The sequence below is a fragment of the Mus caroli genome, unplaced genomic scaffold (genome assembly GCF_978045245.1).
Source record: "Mus caroli unplaced genomic scaffold, Mus_caroli_1 scaffold_10, whole genome shotgun sequence".
NCBI lineage: Eukaryota > Metazoa > Chordata > Mammalia > Rodentia > Muridae > Mus > Mus caroli.
In genome coordinates, this window is record NW_028227265.1 from 104,699,476 (window position 1) to 104,714,452 (window position 14,977).

Consider the following 14,977-nt stretch of genomic DNA (forward strand, 5'->3'; position numbering starts at 1 on the left):
CCCCTTCCTCCCCTTCCTCCCCTTCCTCCCCTTCCTCCCCTTCCTCCCCTTCCTCCCCTTCCTCCCCTTCCTCCCCTTCCTCCCCTTCCTCCCCTTCCTCCCCTTCCTCCCCTTCCTCCCCTTCCTCCCCTTCCTCCCCTTCCTCCCCTTCCTCCCCTTCCTCCCCTTCCTCCCCTTCCTCCCCTTCCTCCCCTTCCTCCCCTTCCTCCCCTTCCTCCCCTTCCTCCCCTTCCTCCCCTTCCTCCCCTTCCTCCCCTTCCCCTTCCCCTTCCCCTTCCCCTTCCCCTTCTTCCCCTTCCCCTTCCCCTCCCCTTTCCCCTTTCCCCTTTCCCCTTTCCCCTTTCCCCTTTCCCCTTTCCCCTTTCTTCTTTCCCCTTCTTTCCCCTTCTTTCCCCTTCTTTCCCCTTCCCTTCCCGTTCTCTTTCTCACCTCTCTCTTTCTTTCTAGATTTATTTATTTATTTAATTTGTGTATGTAAGTATACTGTAGCTGTACAGATGGTTGTAAGCCTTCATGTGATTGTTGGGAATTGAATTTTTAGGATCTCTGCTTGCTCTGGTTAACCCCACTTGCTCTGGTTCACTCTGCTTGCTCTGGTCAGCTCTGCTCACTCCAGCCCAAAGTTTTATTTATTATTATACATAAGTACACTGTAGCTGACTTCAGACACACCAGAAGAGGATATTAGATCTCATTACTGGTGGTTGTGAGCCACCATATAGTTGCATATAGTTGGGATTTGAACTCAGGACCTTTGGAAGAGCAGTCGGTGCTCTTACCTGTTGAGTCCTATTGCTATCTCTCTCTCTCTCTCTCTCTCTCTCTCTCTCTCTCTCTCTCTCTCTCCTCCCTCCCTCCCTTCATTTCCTTTTCTTCTAGATTTATTTATTTTGTATACAGCATTCTGCCTGCATGTATGCCTGCAGGCCAGGAGAGGGCATTAGATTACAGATGGTTGTGAGCCATGTGGGTGCTGAGAATTGAACTCAGGACACCTGGAAGAGCAGCCCGTGCTCTTAACTACCGAGCAAGCTCTCTAGCCCCCGTTCCACTTTTCACACCTGGAACTTGTCTCAGCTGTCCTTCTCGATATCCAGGCAGTGAGCACCCCTGTCCCTTCATACCCCCTCCCTCAGCTCTTGCTTTGCTCTCTGTGTCCTACAAGCACTACTTCCTTCTTTTTCTGGAACTCTGGTCTCTCTCTGGCCAGGTTTGGGTCGGTTCACCTGAAATCTGTCACCACCACAAAAGACTGCGTTGCGTGTGTGGTGTGTGTGTGTGTGGGGTGTGTGTGTGTGTGTGCGCACTGTGTATGGGAAATTAGAGAACCATTTCTGGGAGTTGGTTGTCTCTTCCTACTGTGTGGGGCAGGGCCCAGGGATCGGAGGTCGTCAAACTTGGGAGCAGGGTCCTGTACCTGCTGACTCAGCAAGTTTGTCTGTTTGTTTTCCACAGAGTCTTACTGTGTACTCTATGTTGGCCCAAACACATTATTGTGCCCGGGCCCAAGCTGGCTCTGAGTTTTCCATCTTCCTGTCTTCCTGGATTGTGGATGCTCACCACCACACCTGGCAGTAGCTCATTGCATTCCTAATGTGCTTCCCACATCTCCACAGGCCTTCAGGATGCATTGAATACACCTGAGCAGCTTCCTGTCCTAGCATGTCACCTGATGACCTGTTTCCTGTCCTAGCATGTCACCTGATGACTTGCTTCCCAGGTTCATATCCTTGCTTGTCCGTCCAGCCTCTGCTTCCAGTCTGCTTCACCTCACACATTCTTTTACTTCTTGGTGACTACTTCTTACCTGTTTGTCTTGTCTGTCCATTTTTCCCCCCTTTCTCTCTTTAAAATCTCTCTACATATTGCAGCACTTGGGAAAGTGGGCCCTGAGCCTTGACTGGGCAGCACAGTGGAGCTGGCTCTGGAGGTGTGGGTGTGGACAAGCTGACCCCGTGGGGATGAGAACAGAGGAGCTAACCCAGTCTCCATCTCTGGGGCATTGGGTGATCTAGCCTAAGCAGTGCTGGAGAGCTTGCCTTGGTGGTGAGGATAAGGGAGAGGGGGCGGGCTGGAGAGATGGCTCAGTGGTTAAGAGCACCAGCTGCTCTTCAGAGGTCCTGAGTTCCAAGCCCAGCAATCACATGGTGGCTCACAACCATCCATAATGAGATCTGATGCCCTCTTCTGGTGTGTCTGAAGATATATACAAAACTATATATACTCATATACAAAATATGTATACTCATATACAAAATAAATAAAAATATTTTAAAAGGGGGAGAGGGCATGTCAACCAGCTCAGCTACCACCCAGACCCAGAATCAGGGCTCAGAGTTCGCCCACCCCAAAATCTATAGCAACCAACTTCTGCATTAATTAGTATTCTCTAGAGTCCCAGAACTTATGGGTAGTCTCTATACAGTAAAGGAATTTGTTGATGACTTACAGTCTGCAGTCCAACTCCCAACAATGGTCAGCAGCAGCTGTGAATGGAAGTCCAAGGATCTAGCAGGTGCAAGCAGGTGAAGGAGAGAGAGAGAGAGAGTCAATCTTCCTTCTTCCTTACGTAGGTCTCCAGCAGAAGGTGTAGCCCAGATGAAAGGTGTGTGCCACCATGCCTTTAATTCCAGATGACCATGAACTCAGAAGTCTCCCAGTCTTAATCTTCTGGGATTCATAGCCACTATGCCTCAAGATCTCCATGCTGAGATCCAGGTCAGAAACTTGTCTCTCCCAGCCTCCAGATTAGGATCACTGGTGAGCCTTCCAATTCTGGATTGTAGTTCATTCCAGATATAGTCAAGTTGACAACCAGGAATAACCACTACAATCCACCCCTTGTCAACTTGACACAAATAATATCTCATGTCCACATGAAACAATAACAAGGTCACGAATACGTCTAACATGATAGAACTATTCCAGGAACAATCGCAAATGCATTTGTAAATTTACAATGGGGCAATGTCCCTTGGGAACACTCTTTCAGTGTTTCAACTTAAATACCAATTGATGTTAAAGAGATTGGAAGAAAGACAAATGTATTCTTAGCAAAATAAGACAGAAGCATTCATACTGCTTTAAAATTATTTGGATGAATAAAGTCCAAAGCTACAAGGTCTCCAAGACACAGGTCAACAACAAGATAACCATAAAGATCCAATATTGATGGTTTCTCAGAAGCCAGAGGTCTTGAATCAGCCAGTGACTCATTGCGATGAGCATTTACAAGTGAAGATGTGTGGACAGATATACCGTGGGACACACTGTGACATACTACAGCTTCCGTGATGAGATGTTTTCTGTGCTTTGTTTTTGTTTGTGTATTTTTTATTTGGGGGGAGGTGGCAAGGGGCAGATATGCGGGAGCAGGGAGACTGAACGAGCCTGGAGTGCATGACTCAAAGCTCATGGAGAATAAATAAAAAGCTAAAAAAATTTTTCTATGCCTATCTTTTAAAAACGTATTTTTATGATTTTTAGTCGTAACTAGGTGGGTGCACGCAAGTGGAGGTGTTCTCAGAGGTCAGAGGTGCTGAGTGCCCTGGATCTGGAGTTACAGAGGGTGGGAGCCACCATGTGAGTGCTGGGAACCATGGCCCTCCAAAAGAACAGCGAGTACTCCTAACCATTCTTAAGCCATTACTCCAGTCCCTATCTCTTAATGGCCAGCCCATGGGTCCTCTCCTGGCCCCTTCCAGGGCTTGTCAGGTATAGGCTCCTCGGGTCCCCTCTATGCGATATCACCCAGCGGAAGCTCGTTCAAACCGAAACACAGGGTTTGATTTCCTTGTATGCCTTCCAACCACAGTGTGTGCTCATTGAGAACAGGAGCTGGGTTCTACTGGGCCTTGCATAGTTGGTATGCACGCAGCCCCTTACGAGTTGGCCTTTGTTCTCACTGTGTGAACTTACCTAATATGTCCCACCCCTGTTGCCCACGTTTGCTGTCTCAAGAGCTGTCCTCCATCCGATGCATTTGGCATATGCAAAAACTCTTAAGAGAAAGCTTGACTCCTCCGGTGGACTCTTTCTATGGAGAGTGTGGCACTGTCTTTCAGGGCTCTCCATTCCCTCCTTTCGGGGGGTTCCTCAGATTCCCTCTCCTACAGTCTTTCCCAGGTTTATTTTATATTTCAGCAAGAAAAAAAAAACAAGTCAAGGAATTAATTTCTAACTGAAAATTTCAGGCCATAGAAGAAGCCAGAGGAAGAATTTATGAGCAAGCCAGCCTTTTTATACAGATGCTCTTAAATTACAACTATGCATTCAGTTTTGTTGGGGGAGAAATGGTAAAAAAAAAAAAATAACGTTATGTTTCCCTACCTTCTGAAGCAGAGATTTTAAAAAAAGAGAAGAGAGGTCTCTCAGACTTGTTTTCTCTCTTGGTTCACCTCACAAATCTCCCTGTGGAGTCCACCAGGGGAAGGTGTGTCCCAGGGTTTGCAGAAGGCGGGAGTCATGGCCATTGATCTGTCCTTGGAAATCTAACAGCAAAAGGCAACAGATAAGAAGGAGACAGCCTGGTGGGAAGATGGGAGGCCCAGTTGGGTCTCACTGGAGGTGGCAGAGGCAGATCAGAAGGGTGACAACTGTCACTAGAGTAGAGGGAGCCCACCACCAACTCTCGGAATCCTGGGGATTGGGGGGGGGTAGGGGTGGGTAGGGTTGCAAGATGTTCCTGCTGGTTAGGACCAAGACCCACATCCTACAGATAAACAGGCAGAGTTGAATCCACATTGTTTGGTCCTCTGGCTGACACATGATCTGCACTTTCTGGAGGCTGTGACTCTGAAGACGCAGGGTCTATAAACAGTGGCTAGTCTGGCCTTGCACAGTGACCGAGTACTTCCTGGTGGTGATAGCCACTGGAGGGTTTGGGGGGAATAAGAGGGGTGGACAAAGCTGAAAATCACCAGATAGGAATCATCTTTAGACTCCTGTGATTGTTGTTTCTTGAGACAGGGTCTCTCCACATAGTTCTGACTGTCCTGAAACTTACTCTGTAGACCAGGCTGGCCTCGAACTCACAGATCTGCCTGCCTCTGGCTCACAAGTGCTGGGAATAAAGGCATGTACCACCATGCCCAGGTTTTATCTTCAGACTTCTGGCCCTTGAGCTGGCCATCAGGCTGTTTCTTTCTACCTCCTCCTCCAGATATGTATGCAGCCCTTGGCTGACTCCATCAGGGTCCTCTTTGAGGGTCTTTTGGACCTCCTTGATGCCTGCCCTCATGGTTACCCGTGAGCACTATATTTCCTTCCATCTCATTCAGAGGCAGACGACTCAGCATCAGTTCGACTTCGTGTGGCTACAATTCACAGATGACTTCAACAACTTGAAGAGGAAGTGTATTTCAGCTCAGAATCTCAAGTGTTGCCTTCTGATGTGGTACAAAGGGAACGGCAGAGCAGAACAGTCCATTGTGGTTGCCAGGCAGCAGAGAGCAGGATGACTTCCTTCATTACTGGGCTTTTTCCTTGTCTGCTTTTTATTCTGTCTGGCCCCCATCGTATGGGATGGCGTTGCTCAAGATGTGTGAATAGGTGTCCCTTCTTGTTAATTCTCTTGTAGCTGCCCAGAGGTGTACTTTACCAATGTTCTAAGTGCTTCTTAAGGCTACCACACTGACAACCAGCATTAACCCTCATGAGGAGAACAGGCTGCAGCCCAGCGAGGTGGTTGTGGTTATGCTAGTAATGGTAGCAGTGTATGATTTCCTTATACATTGCTTCATTCCCTCATTCCTTATCAGAATTCCATAAGTCCTCCTTGGTCACTTAGCATGGTGTGTGCACACCAGAGCCTCATGGATGTGGTTTTATCAGAGAGCAGTACAGGGGAGAGGTACGTGGAATAAGGGGAGGGGGCGGCGGGGGATGCAACTGCAGGAAAGTGTGGTGACCTCAAGGATGGGGACGCCCATCGTCTAATCGGTGTTTGTCTATGATGACCCTGATTCCCAACCTGCTTGCAGGCTTGGGTGGATCAACATTCTTGAACCAACTTCAACTGGGAGGGGGAATTTTTGAAATGGGCTGAACACAGAGATAAACTTGAGAACAATTGTTTGTGTTATGGAGACTCTCACAGAACATCCAGGTTGATGGTGGTCAATGATCCGGTGGTCATCATTGTGCTAGTGAGAGGTAGCGGATCCTATTGGTGGGGACCACCTGCTGGCTTTGGTGTGGTCCTTTATCTATGAGCATCTGGAGGATGGTTGGATATCCCTGTTCATTGGTCTTGTCCTGCGACCCTGTCTAGTCTCAGCCTCCTCTTCACACAGGACTCTGGTATAGCCATGCAGGAACCCTTCATGCCCAAGAACTTGGCCATATGTGAGAAAGCCTAGGAACTAACCTCTTTGTCTTTAGGTCACGAGTCCTTGTATGTGTGTGTGTTGCCCTGCCTTCCCCATGGAAAGGACCAGTAAAAATGATAGGACAAGATAAGAAGCTAGGAAAATCTAAACAGAATGGAAACAGTTTAAACTAAGTCCCTACAAACTTCTTGGAGAAGACCATAGAGTCTAGACTTTTATAAACAGCGTGGGATGTGGCATGCGGGGCTGTGTGTCTGCCTCGCTGCTGGGGTGTTCGAGCTCAGCCAGCAAGCCACTCAGGGGAGGCAGAACACAGTCCGTGATAAGGGTCCCAGACCCTGTTTCCCCGGGTGAGAAACAGCTGAGTCTGAGGTGATGCTGTAGTTCCCAGACTCTTGTGTACCCAGCCGCTGCTGGGGTACCACGAGGAGTTGGGAACTCAGGTCCACGCTTCCTCTCAGGGCCTCCATGTGTCAGGATGGAAGGGGAGGGCTGATTCCAGGGTGTGGGGAGGGATGTGGTATGGTTCCTAGTGTAGACAGTTTGGAGAGGCTGGAAGGGAGGCAGGCTCTTTGCAATACCCGCACCCCCCACCCCCGCTGCTGCCACGGCCGCTGCGGCCACCGCCGCCTTGATGGAAGACCATGGCCCTTGTTTGTCCAAACTGTTTTTTATTTGACGGCAAATGTGAATGCGTACACCTTACTTAGGGTGAACCAGGGATTGAATGCCTTTCGTGGGAGGGAAAGCCCAGGAAGGGAAGCTGAGTGACCAACCACTCTGGGCCTATCTAGATAGCTCATTAACATGGAGAACTCCAGGTTTTTATACTACGTGACCAGTCATCACTGTCCTCTCAGTGGGGTGTCATGGTTACATGTTTCAGATCAGGTAGCTTGGCAGGGAGCTGGCACCATGCCTACCGTTCTCAATTCTGAGATTCCCCCGGGGTTTGAACCTGTTCAACCTTATCAGCTGTTCTGTCTGGTGGCATGGTCCACTTGTTCCACAGTGGCTGAGGGATATTGATGTGTGCCCAAATGAAGCTCTCTCTCTCTCTCTCTCTCTCTCTCTCTTTCCCCCACACCCCCCATACTCTGACAGATTCAACCTCTTCACATACCACAAAGCCACCGCCACCACCACTGCATAGAGGATCCAGCCTTACCTGGAGGGCCAGGATCACGCTTGTTGGCAGGTTCAGAACCCTGCTGCCTTCACGCTCCCCTGACAGTGCCAGATGGGCTGTGTGCACTTGCAAGCAGATGTTCAGTAAACTTGGCCATTGCCATGTTTACAGGCTTGATACCGAGGCCATGTAGCGCCTTTCTGTGGAATGATCTCAGCTCTCTTCAGGGAAGGGAGTTGGTGGGCTTACAACCGGCAGGAGTGTGTCTGCGTGTGACCTTGGTAGATGAGTTCTTACCTTGGTTCCCAGCCATGTCCCTTCTAGAGTCTGTGGCTCCTGCTGCATACACAGGCTCTCCCATCTGTGCACAAATGCTCCCGATTCTGGAATAAAACCCGGTTGGCCCAGGTGCAAATGACTGCCGTTTTACTATTGTAGACATCTTCTTTTCCGTTTGTCTTTGAAATTAAACTAAAAATTTAAAAAAAAAGAATTATTATTGTTAAAAATGTAGAGCCTGGGAAGACGGCTCTGCTGGGTCACGTGTGATTGCCATGAAACGGTGAGGAGCTGAGTTTGGATTCCCAGCACATGAAAGCTGGGGACATGCCAGCAATAACCCCCAGTATTTGGGGCTGGGAAACAGGGACAGGCTGATCCTTGGAGCCTGCTGGCAAAGCCAGTAGAGCCAATTATGGATCTTCAGGTCTAGTTGGAAACACTGTCTCAAAAGCAGGGTAGAGGGCAGGCAGGTAAAGATGCTTGTTACCAAGACTTACAAGCTGGGTTTGATCCCCAGAGCCCATGTGGTAAGGAGACTACTGACTCCTGGGAAGCTGTGCTATGATCTTCAGACACAATCAAGAGTCTGCCACATGTTATTCCCAGACACGTAGACACGTAAAATAAATAAAGGCAAAGAAAAATAAGGTGGAGAGTCACTGAGGAAGATACCTATGCTGACCTAGTCTACACTAAGTACTTGCATGTGAAATATATATATATATATATATATATATATATATATATATATAGTGTGTGTGTGTGTGTGTGTGTGTGTGTGTTTGTGCGCGCGCGTGTGTGTGTGTAGAACCCTGGCTGTCCTGGAACTCTCTTGGTAGACCAGGCTGGCCTCGAACTCAGAGCTTTATCTGTCTCTGCTTCTTAAGTGCTGGGTGTAATGGCAATGTACCACTACACTCAGCTCAACTGTGATTCTTAATCAGATGTCTGTTATCCCTAGCCTTAGAACAGATCCATAAGAAGCAAGGCCAGTTGGATACCTGTATTTGTTGGTAATTCTTATTTAATTAGACTATCTGATATAGCAATACCCAAATCACCAAACAAAGATACAGCATCCTGGTGACTGGGGAGATGGCTCAGTCAGTAAAGTACTTTCCATCCAAGTGTGAGGGCGAGGAACTAAGTTTGATTCTCATTACCTTTTTTTAAGCCAGGTGCAAAAATCAAAAGCAAAAACCTGCTGAGTGTGGTAGACTTTAAACCCAGGCAGAAGTAGGAGGATCTCCAAGTTCAAGGCTAGCCTGGTCTACAGAGTCAGTTCTAGGACAGCCAGGGCTACACAGAGAAACACTATCTTGAAAAGCAAAAACAAAAACAAGCCAGGCACAGCACCATGGACCTATAATCTCAGTGTGAGGAGGCAAGCTGCTCTTGCAGACAGCTCAGATTTGTTTCCCAGAACCCATGTTAGGTGGCTTACAACTGCCTGTTAACTCCAGATCCAGGGCTCACTTGCTCTCCCCCCTCCCCCGCCCCTCTCCCCTCTCTCTCTTTCTCTCTTTCTTTCTCTCTCACACACACACAAAATTAAAAATATTTTTTTAAAGTGGAGAATGATAAGGGAGATATACCTGATATTGACCTCTGCCCTCCATCCACACAGACAGACATTCATGCATGAGCAAACATAAACACACACACACACACACACACACACACACACACACACACATACACGAGGCCAAAGCATTCATAGGTGGACGTCTCTGTGCTTTGGTGGTGATGCGCTTCTGAAAAGGAGAGCCATGGACCCCAGGAGCGAATGAATGGTAAGCTGCTTAGGCAATGGTTCAAGAGGCTAGAGGATTGTGGATTGTCAGTCTGGGGGCAGCGGTGAATGTGGCTGGGGGCAGATTCAGCTGGGACTTAGGAGGAAGTAGGTCTGAAGAAGGGCAGGAGGCTTGAGTATGGGAGAAACAGACCCTGTTGGATCCTTTGTGAGGGTCTACAACGTCATCCATCATAGCAAGGTCTATGATGGTGGGGGTGGCCATCAGCCTGATGTGGAGCCTCTTGCCATAGGTTGTCACTGTTCTCTGCAAATAGCTATCTCAGAAGATGGGCAAGGAAAGCATTCCTCTTGGTCTTCAAAGGGCACCACACAGCTGGGACACTGAATTCTCAGGCGATGCAGTAAATTATATAATTAATCAGCCTGCAGAACTTCCCCACCACGGTGCCCACTATCATTTTAATATGTCTCTTTGCTCAATAAAGGCATTCGATGTAAAAAGTAATAGGACCTTCAGGAAGACCTTTGGGGGCTGTGTGTCCTAAGTTACTAAAGCCAGGCTTGTCCTTTGATGGTTTTAGTTGTGAATGTGACACAATAGAGAGGCAGCTGGGAAGAAACAATGAGGGATTATCCCCCTCCAGTCAACCTGTCTGTGGGGGATTATCTGGCTTATATTAGTTGATGTGAAAAGACTCAGTCCACTGTGGGTGGCACCATTCCCTAGGTTTGGGTTCTGGACTCTGTAAGACCGAGGAAAGAGTTGAGGAACAAGCATGCTTGTGTTCATTCTCTCGGCATTTAACTGTGGCTAAGTCTAGCTGTTGAAGTTCTTACTGCCCTGACTTCCCTGCTGTAATGGATTATAACCCATTGTGAGCTAAAACAATCCCGTTCCTCTGAATATTCTATCACAGCAACAGAAAATGAACCGAAACAAGGCCCTGAAGAGTCAGGTTGCTTTCAAGTGCCAGGTGATGTGGTTGGCTGGTCCTGGGTCTTTTGCTCTGACTCCACCACATTTCTCTGCTTACTAGTGCATGAAATTAAGTTCTTGGGACAGGGAACATGACTCTTGTTGAGAGTGATTGGAAAATAACAAGGAATGAGTGGAGAATTTAGGTACTTGGAATTTGAATCTCAAGTGAGGGTCAAGGTTTCAATGAAGCAAGAAAAGGACACTGACAGATCCCAGCACTCAGATCTCAGGGACTAAGCCATCCCTGGCTGTATAGGGCAGCAAGGATTACTCACTCTTGAGTGGCACTCCAGGGTCTTGGCTTTATCTTGTTTTAGTTGAGGTACTTCAGGATTGATACATAAACTCTCCACTGTGAACCCTTCTCTTTTATCCTTAAGATCTCATTCTGTCCCTCAAACTCATCATCCTCCTGCCTCAGCTTCTCAGTGTTAGGATTACAGGTGTGCATCACTCTACCCAACTATCCAGTTTTTCTTATTAGTGAAATGAGCTGATTTTCCTTATAAGCCTATGGTGAGAAATGAAATCATGTGTGCGTGTGTGTGCACATGTGTTTTTGACTGTGTGTGTATGCCTGTGTGCATGCATGTGCACACGCATATATGCATGTCTTTTTGTGCATGTATAGATTTCTGGAAGAGCCTGGCACTAAGAGTTACAAGACAATAATTAGTATCTGATTACCACTGCTTACTTTGGGAGGTCTGCTTACATACTTCAGTTTCTAGCTATAGGGCCATGGGATTTATGTTTATATTTGGGAGTCTGGAGGAATTCAGGGTTCTTCTGTGTCTTTTGTTGTTGTTGTTGTTGTTTGTTTGTTTGTTCCTTTGTTTTCAAAAGCATGTTGATTTTCCAGGAAGGAACATCATTTTTAGAACATATCAAATTAATTCTCCTATAAAGCCATGTCCCAGTATCTTCTGAGGCACTTGCATTTCAATAAAGCAAGAAACTCTGGGTTTCAGGGATAAAAAGCTAGGGAACTTTAGGCCTTCATTTCGTGTAACTTCCAAAGCTGCCAGTGTGCTGGGTTGCTAGCTAAAGAGATGAAGGTGAGGGTTCATGGTCCTGAGTTAGCCTATGGTGCTGAGGGCAGACTTGCGTGCCACAGCCTAGAGCAGCAATTCTAGGTCCTCAGACACCATCCCCACATCACTAGCATCATCAGGGAAGGAGTCAGATATATAAAATCTTGAGCCCAGCTCAGACCAACCAACCAACTTAATTTAAAAACTCTTGGACTAGGGACCAACAGAGGCTTAGGAAATCTTCTAGGTGACTCTGACCCTCCCTGAGGTTTGGAAACCTCCCCAGCCTATTGGATTAGCAAAGCCAAGGTTCAAATAACCGAGGTGACGACAGAGCCAGAAGCCAGGGGGACGGAACTGGAGCCAAGTCAGAAGATGAAGATTCTAGGGAATTGCTGTCAACACCGTTGCTGTTTTCAGCCGGTCTTTATCTCCTGCAGGTGCAGCCTGTGCGTAAGGCTGGGCCAGTTTAATGGGCCAGAAGCAGAGCAGACAGGTTGGGAAGTACAGCAGATGTTTCGGGAGGTCGTCCTGATCCCTTTGGAAGGACAACTCATGGTCTGTCACCTCTTCTGCCTTGCAAAGGACTAGCGTGTTGCGCCTTGCCAAGAGAGCTCGCCTGGGTTAGGAATGGTAGTACGGAACCAGACTTTGCCACCGACAGCTTCATCCTCTCCACTGACGAAGGCAACCATCTACTTTGCTGCATTCTCGAGGCGTTCAGGGACCCATCAACGCTATAGCTGGACTTAGTGCATTCGATGTGTTAGACAGTCCTTTCTTAGATGGCCCGAAGCACATCTTATTACTGCGCATACAGTGAGTACTCATACAGAGAAGCTGAAACAAGCTGGCTTCTGCTGAATAGACATTGTGTCTTCCTATTTTCTTTCCCTGCCTTAGTTTGTCTTTCTGCCGCTGTGATAAGACACTGACCAAAAACAGCTTGGGAGAGAGAAAGGGTTTATCTCATCTCACAACTAACTACCAGGTCCCATCCTTCAGGAAGGGGAGTTAGAGCAGGGACCGAATCAGAGACCATGAGAGAATGACTGGTTTGCTCAGCATCCTTCTTTCTAAAAATATCTATCTATCTATCTATCTATCTATCTATCTATCTATCTATCTATCTATCTATCTAATGTATTGGGCATTTTTGCCTGTACATGCAGGCTGATGCCCACAGAGACCAGAAGAGGGCGCCAGACCCCCTGGAACTAGGGTTATAGATGGTTCTGAACTACCACGTGAGTGCTGGGAGTTAAACTCAGGTCCTTTGAAAGCAGAGCCAATGCTCTTTACTGATGAGCCATCCCTGCATTCATTCAGCTCGCTTCTTTATACAACCCAGGACCACCTGGGCAGAGTGGGTACCATCCACAGTGGGCTGGACCCTCCCACATCAATCTTTAATCAAGAAAATGCCTCCGGAGACATACCTACAGGCCAACCTGATGGAGGTACTGTCTCAGTTGAGGTTTCCTCTTTTTCAATAATTCTAGTCAAGTTGACAGTTAACTGACATACCCCTAGTCCTCCTCAGGGTTACTATTGCTGTGGTAAAACACCATGACCCAAACAACTTGGGGAGGAAAGGATTTATTTGTCTTACACTTCATCGCCACTGTTTGTCACTGAAGGAAGAAGTTAGGACAGGAACTCAAACAGGCCAGGAACCTGAAGGCAGGAGCTGATGCAGAGGCCATGGAGGGGTGCTGCTTACTGGCTTGCTCTATGTGGTTTGGCCAGCCTGTTTTCTTATAGAACACAGGACCTCCAGCCCAGGGATGGCACCACCCACAATGAGTGGACCCCTCCCTCTCTCCTTCCCTCCCATCAATCACTAATTAAGAAAATACCCAACAGCCAGATCTTATGGAGGCATTTTCTCAATTGAGGTTCTCTCCCTTCAGGTGACTCTAGCTCATGTTAAGCTGACATAGAACTATCCAGCACACCCCTCTAGTTCTAGTATATTTGCCAGAGTAACCCAGGGCCGTCTGCTCCTTCTTTCATTTGAAGACACTCCCCTGGTTTCCATGGTCTTGTTTCCAGGGGAACTGTAGCCTCCATTCTTGCAAGTTTCCTAACAGGCATTAGTTTCTAGAGATGTAGGAACTGTAAGTAACATGACCCAAAGAGCTAAGGTACCAGGGAAAAGTCTAGGATGGGCTGGGCATTTGTGTCTCAGGCTGGACAACCTAAGTCCAATCCCTGGAACCCACAAACAGCCAGAATTGGCAGCTTGTGACTATAATGCCAGCGCTCTTAAAGATGGGGCTTGAAGATGGCAGAACTTCTGGTAGCTTAGGCACCATCTGGCTTGGAGTGTGCAGAGCTACACAACCAGCAGGAGAGACCCTTCCTCAAGAACGGGAATGGAGAGTACTGACTGCCTCTGAAAGTTGTCAGGGGACTCTCTACAGTGTGCCTGACAGACACACAGACCGACACAAACAGACACACACTCGCAGACACAGACACACGGAGACACTTGCACAGTCACACACATAGACACATACAGACACACAGACAGACAGACAGGTCCTTGCTCTAAGAATCACTCCCAAGCTCGGGTGCAGCAATCTTGTACTTTACAATTGGTGTTTTGGACCTAACTACAGGGCTTTGCCTAATCCCGATTAAATTTAATCTTATTTATGCTAATTAGCTGAAACCATTTGAGCCTTGTTTCTGGAATGTGTTCTCTGTCCCTTTTAGCTCTGTGTCAGGCATCAAGTTTGTAACCTCCCTTTGATCTCTATGTCTAAACGCTTGACAAAAATGTTGGCCAGTAGCTCATTAGAGCTGTCCTTCAGACTGAACCCTACATTAGTCCTCACAGCTGGCCCTGGGCTGCCCAGCTACCTGTTTGCTCTTTTTGGAGGGTAATAGCTATTTCTTTCAGCATGATATCTTGTTCCAGCACCCTATTTGTCTGGATGGCTTTCCAAGGAAATAGTTGGCTTTCTTTCTACCAGTACAGCAAAATGCCTGAGATACCCAATTTATGAAGAGAAAAGATTCAGACTCAGTTTTGAAGGTTCCAGGCAATGATCGGCCCAGCCCCACAACTTTGGGCTCCCGAGGAAGCAATTATCATGATAGGCACACATGGCAGAATAGAACTACATACAGCAGCAGCCAATGAAGCAAAAGGTGACACGGTTGGGGCTGGAGTCCCATAAGTCTGCTCTAGAGAATATGCTCAATTGATTTAAAGACTTTCCATTAGGCCCCACCTCTTAAAAATTTTGACATCTCCAAACAAATACCATCCCAGAGTCCAAGCCTTTAACATGTGAATGTTTAGGAGACCAGATATAGGCTATAGCAGAAGACTTCCTGTTTGGGGTAATATTGGAACATAGTATTTTATAATCTAGGCCCCCTCCTCCTTTCACCACGGTGTGTGATTGGACCTGATTCAAAAGTTCCCAACTCCTGTCTTCCCACGGCTTATGGGAG